Source organism: Echinops telfairi, unplaced genomic scaffold (assembly GCF_000313985.2).
Source record: "Echinops telfairi isolate 266 unplaced genomic scaffold, ASM31398v2 ScPeMD7_7457;HRSCAF=8495, whole genome shotgun sequence".
NCBI classification, from domain to species: Eukaryota; Metazoa; Chordata; class Mammalia; order Afrosoricida; family Tenrecidae; genus Echinops; species Echinops telfairi.
This window is the reverse complement of record NW_022111357.1, coordinates 39,660,215-39,666,260: the sequence shown is the minus strand read 5'-3', so window position 1 is coordinate 39,666,260 and position 6,046 is coordinate 39,660,215. Positions and strand designations below refer to the sequence as shown.

General features: G+C 46.4%; 1 non-coding gene across 1 annotated transcript; it reads left to right on the top strand.

Moving 5' to 3' along the window:
• The first annotated feature begins 4,528 nt into the window (after positions 1-4,528).
• LOC115872802 lies at positions 4,529-4,690 on the top strand. The gene has a single exon (XR_004048048.1). It is a non-coding gene; the product is annotated as a U1 spliceosomal RNA (small nuclear RNA).
• The last annotated feature ends 1,356 nt before the right edge of the window (positions 4,691-6,046 follow it).

Here is a 6,046-nt window from a genome sequence, read left to right as displayed (position 1 = left end):
TTCTATGATATGGATGGGCCATATTTTGATTATTCATTCATCAATTGAAGGACATTGGAATTGTTTCCACTCTTCAGCTATTATGAATCATGATGCTATGTGGGTTTACATATTTTGTGTACACAAGTTATTGTTTCTCTTGGATACATGACTAGGAGTGGAATTGAAAAACCAAATTCTAACTCCATGCTTAACATTGTAGCTAGTACTGCTGGTCCACTTTCCAAAGTGGCTGCACCATTGTACATTCCCCACCAAGAAGGTTGAGATTCCTCTCAAGGATAGTCTATGGGAACTCAATGTGAACACATGACATGGCTTGTCTTTTTTTTTTTATCCATCTTCGTGAGTGTGAAGTAGCTCAAGAATCAAGTTCTAGTCCTTTTGTAGCAAGGGAACACCTGAACAGCCAGGCTTTGAAGACATAGCATGACGTCCAGCAGGTAGGTTTTGCTGTCAGCAGCTGTTGGTTTGTTTCTGGCTGAGAAGAAATGGTCTACAGGGGTTTTCTTGACTGTAATCTTAATGGATGATCAGGCCTATCGCCCACACTACTGTTGGGTAAGTTTGTGTTGCCAATGTTCAGGTCAATGGTCAAGTACAGACAATTTGTGCCACACAGTGGCCTCGCCAATGGATATAGACCAGCATTAAACCATTATCTCATCTTATCAAAGCCTACTTCAGGTTCACTCCATCCTACCTGAAGACCAGTGTGGACTGGCTCAACACCAAGTGATCTCATCGCTTCGTCCCTGATTCCAAGATTTGCCCCTGAAATTAAAGGGCTTGGGGGGTACAGTCTCCAGTGACTGTGCCTCCAATTCTTCCCTGCAGTTACTATAGAAACTGTCATGGCCACAGGCTCTCCTGCATCTTCTAGATGTTAATAAACAGCCTCATTATTTTGCAGAAAGCACTTTGGAAAATCAGCAGCCCCAAGGTTTCATCCTGTACCAAATTAATGAGGAAGATAGTGGGGCTTTTTTTATTGACCATGAAAGGGGAGAGTTATGGCTCATTTGTGCACTTTTGCCGTATTTATGTTTTATGTATTAGAAAGCGATTTCCACCACCATTACACATTACTAATGCCCTCATTACATTAAAGGTATGGACCAGGGATATTTTTTGCCCATCAAACCACAGAATAAATTGTAATGAAAGATATCTAGAAGAATAATGCTTAATGGTCAATTCAGCTGTGTCTGCACAGAGGCAGAGAAATCTGTTTCCTGGCCAGATGTCACCAAGGAAAGAAGGGTCCACTAACCTCACTGCAAGAAGAGAATTGCTCAGGGGACATGGTGGCCTAACAGGCGGAGCCTTAGGTCCAGGCTACGACACAAAATAGCAGTATACAACTAGTCCCAAAGTCTTTACCAGGGAATTGGGATGAGTAGAGGTTCACGTCCAATACATACTAGTGGGTTCCTCTATGTGACAGCCACCATCTACCTGTCATTTTGTCATACTATGATGGCTTGCATGTTGCTATGATGCTGGAAGTTCTGGGAAAGGCATTTTGATCTACTGGTAAAAATTAGCCAATGAAAACCCTACAGATCACCACAGTGCATTGTTGGACTTGTTTGCTTTGGACACCTCATCAGGAGTGATGGATTGCAGAAGGTGAGGGCCATGTTTGGGGAAATAGAAGGTCAACAAGGGTGAGAGAGATCCTCAGTGATATGGATTGGCACAATTGCCACAGCTACGGACTTGAACATGATGGTAGCTGTGAGGATGATGGCTGCCTGGGTGCGGTGGCATTCCGATGCACAGAAGATCATGATGAGTCGATCTGATGGCAGGTGTCTATCTATAGAACAGGACTGATTGAGAGGAAGGGCCTCTGCTTGATGGCGCTTACATTGAGTGACCACTTTAAAGGGTGCTTGTGGGACTAATAGTGGTGACATGCAGGAAGTTCCTGGAACAAAGTTGGTGCCAAAGTAAACATTCAGGTCCCTTTAGCAGCCAGGACATCACAGATCCAGTAGATAGGTAGAGGGAGCTCCTGGCAGAACGTGGCATGCTGCTCACTGTCCCCACTAGAGACAGAGAAGTAAGACTAGAGTGGCAGGAGATCGTGGCCCAGGGAGGATCAAGTAGCTCAGTGGTCAGGAGGCAAGCTCTGATTCCCAAGACACCGAGGTTCCAAGCAGAGCTTCACCACGTCCCTTCTTTGTGGCCTTCAGCAGGCTCTCTGCCTCCCACCCTGCTGCTCCTTGACATCAGCACCCGAAGAGCAGAGCGAGCATGGTTGTGAGACTGAAAGAGAAATATACATACAATTACAAATGAATCCGCCAACCCAGTTGCCATTGAGTGGCTTCTGACTCACAAAGACTACATGTATGTCAGAGTAGAAGTGTGCTCTACAGGTCTATCAATGGCTACATTTTTGGAACCATATCACCAGGTCTTTCTCTTGTGACACCACTAGATGGATTTGAACTGCCAATCTTTCAGTAAGCAGCCAAGTGAAGCCATTAGCCTCATCTGGGATCATATTATATGTACAATTTTTATTACAAGGAAGACTGAAACATTCAGTGAATGGAAGGGGATAGTACTAACAGTGATTTTAACAGCGGTGGTGCAATGGCGTTCAAGGCCAAAAATGGGTCTGGGGATTAAACACCATCTCCAATCCTCTGAGAGGGTGTTGTGATGATACCACGGTTGCCTCTACTGACTCCTTGGGGCTTTCAGTCATCATTTACCCTCTGTTCCTTCTGGAGAGCCAGCTCCGGGAGTTGAATAGATTCTACAGCTAACCAATTGCAAGTTCTTGCATTCTCAATTCAAAGACCCTAACATTTGGAAGATTTGGTGCCTTTGAAGTGTGATGTTGGTTAAGAATATTGAGTGTATTAAGGACCACAGGAGGGGGAAATGAATCTGTCTTGGAAGAAGTATAGACTGAATGTTCCTTAGAAGTAAAGATGACAAGGCTTCATGCTATCAGGAGCAACCAGTCCCAGAGAAGGACATCATGCTTCGTGCGGTAGAGGATCAGTCAAGAAGAGGAAGACCTCCCATGAGATGGGCTCACCCAATAGTCTCAGCTCACACAAGACCGAGTGTGTGGACGGAGCAGGAGCCAGTTGTGCTTCATTCTGTATGTTCATGAGGTGGAGCTGACTCAATGGCCCTAACAATGGCAGTGCCATCTGGGCACTGAGAGTCGGGAGTTACCAGGGTGCTAGTTAGACATGGATCAGAGACCATGTCCACCAAGGCCCTTGGGCTGCCTTCCTGCGTGTGGCCAGATAAGAGCACCAGAAGGGGTACGGGGGTTGCCCTCCTCACGATTGGCGTTTGTGGGTCAGTCAGCTCAATCCGTTAGCAACTCGCCAGTGCATGCGCATGAGCAGGAAGTGCTCCAAAGACAGGGACAGCCCTGTCCTGCCGCCACCCCTCTGCCAGCAATGCTAAGGGGCAGTGGATTGGTCATTGAGAACTCTAGCAGAAGAACCCGGCGATCCTCTTCCTCTCTACTCTGTGCCTGCCTCTAAGTCACAAGCAGGGCAGAATCTGGCAGGTCGTTTTTGGAGCAGATTCAGTTCTTCTCCGTGGTTTCTTAACCCAGAGCACACACAGGCTGCAGCCTCTCTGGCTGTGAGAACCCGCTGACACCAACACTACACGGACTCTGGCCTTTGTGTAATGGGATGTTCCCTGGCAGGAGAGATACTCTGTCAATCTGCTTATTCGCAGAAACAGCTACTGATAGGCCATCAACCTCCCAGGTGGCAGCTGCCTCGGCACCATTTAAGCAGAGTGGGGATCCAAAGGGCGATATCAGCAGTCTGTGCAAGACATGGAAATGAACAGGTCATGACCCGGTACAGAGCTACTGTTTTGCCCCAGAAAACCTTCCATCATCCATGGAATTTTTGTGCCTTTCATCATGTGTGCATTACATGTGTATATAGGCTTCACGTGTGTCACGCAAGGATAATATTACTCTGTCCACTGGAGCCCTGGTGGCTCACTGGTTACAAGTTGGGCTGTGATCTGCAAGGTCAGCAGTTAGAAATCACCAGCCGCTCTCTGAGAGATAGATCAGGCTTTCTACTCCCATAATGAATTATAATAATTATAATTCTCCTGTAAATCCAGAGACGTTTAGGATCACTGAGTCACTTTTAGTCAGATTATTCATGCATTATACCCTCATGATGTTTATGCCTCATATACAGGTGTGTGTATGTAGTAATCATATATGTGTGAATCTTATATATGTATGCACCATATATTTATATCGTGATATGTTTATACATGCATGTGTAAAATATATGTGTGTTTATACATACATAGACACACATGATGCATATACATTCACATACAAGATCGATGTACACATATGTGTTGGTGAAGAATACTGACTTTACTGTGGACTGCCAAAAGAACAAATAAATCGTTCTTGGAAGAAGTACAACCAGAATGCTCCCTAGAAATGAAAATGGAGACGCTTCCTCTCTTGTACCTTAGAAATGCTATCAGGAAGGGCCAGTCCATACTTACCTGGCAGGGGAGGTACCATGATCATGAAGGTGGTTTTTGCAGGGCGAGGCTTATCCATTGCACTCTGGATGTGCTGACCCCTGCAATTTTCCCAAATGTGGGAAACTCGACTGCATAATTTGTGGTAGTGGGGGACTGCATTCACGCTCTCCAAAAGAAAGAGAAGAAAAGAAGGAGGGACCAGTCCCTGGAGAAGGGTCACCGTGAATCAGAACTGACCTCACGGCACCCCACAATAATAACATACACACGTAGGTCACTATCTGCATAAATTCACCCACACGTGTCTGTTTGCAGTTCTGTGGAAGCTCGAAGATTGTGATATTGGACACGATGCCAGTGGCATTTCAGATGTGTACCAGCAGGGACCCCATCATGGACAGGTTTCAACAGAGTGTCCAGACTAAGAGAGTCAAGAAAGTCCTTTCAAGGTATTTCTGAAAACTAGCCAATGACGACTTATGGATGACAACAGAGTCCTGCCCAATATCATGCATGAAGATGAACCCCCTGGATTGTGAGTCAACCCGAATATCCAGGGTCCCAGCATCCCAAGGATGGCTAAGGTGACGTGGTACCAGGCCACGTACGTCACGTCCCCATAATGGGAGTCAACTGAAGGGCAGTCAACTGAAGGGCAACTAATATCAACAACATGCACAAAGTATGCGTAAATGAGGGGGCTTTGAAAAGTTAGTGGAAACTTGAAAGGTTAGATAGGGAGGTTCGGGGCTGTGACTTTATGCTAATGATGAAGGAACATTTCAGAAAAGAGATGAGGCTGGTCAGCACTGAAAGAAAGCCCTCGGCATCATTGCAATGGACACGTGGAACTAGTTGTCCAGGTGTCCTGCTGTGTACGGTTTCAACCATGAAATAGCAGGAATAATACTCGCCCTTCTATGTGAGGGCTGTAACATATGAAGAAAAACATACTCTACGTAGCTGCACAGCCCATCACATGCAAACAGGACCAGGATCCCAGCGCTGGGCCCCTCGGCGCTGCTCCGTGTTTGTGGTCCATTCTTTGTCTTCTTTTCATGATGTTTCTTTCCCACCCACGCTCTGACCTTGCCGCTGTGTTCTTCCGCTCTCCTCCTGCCCCTCCCACGCCCCTCCCTGGCCTTGTCTTCGTCTTCAGCGTCTTTTCTTTTGTTGAGAAAACTGTTATGTTCTTGGCTCTCTTTCCCCGCCCTTTATAATAGTGGGGTCGTGAGATGTTTGTCTTTGTGAGGTAGACTTTTCGTCTTTATGAGATCGACCAACTTTGCGGAGTCCCAGGTCCCCCAACGAGTCACTGTTTGAAAGGATGCTCAATATTGCACGGTGTGTCCGGACCAGGGTCAGTTTACCTCTTCCTCCACGGACAGGTTGCTGATGGTTTCCATCTTGTTGCTATTACCGAAGATGCTGCGATACACGTGGGTGGGCATAGAGCGGTCTTCTGTTCGCTAGTTCTCTGGGGCGCACATCAAGTAGTGTGAATGCAGGATCCTCGGGAATTTCTATT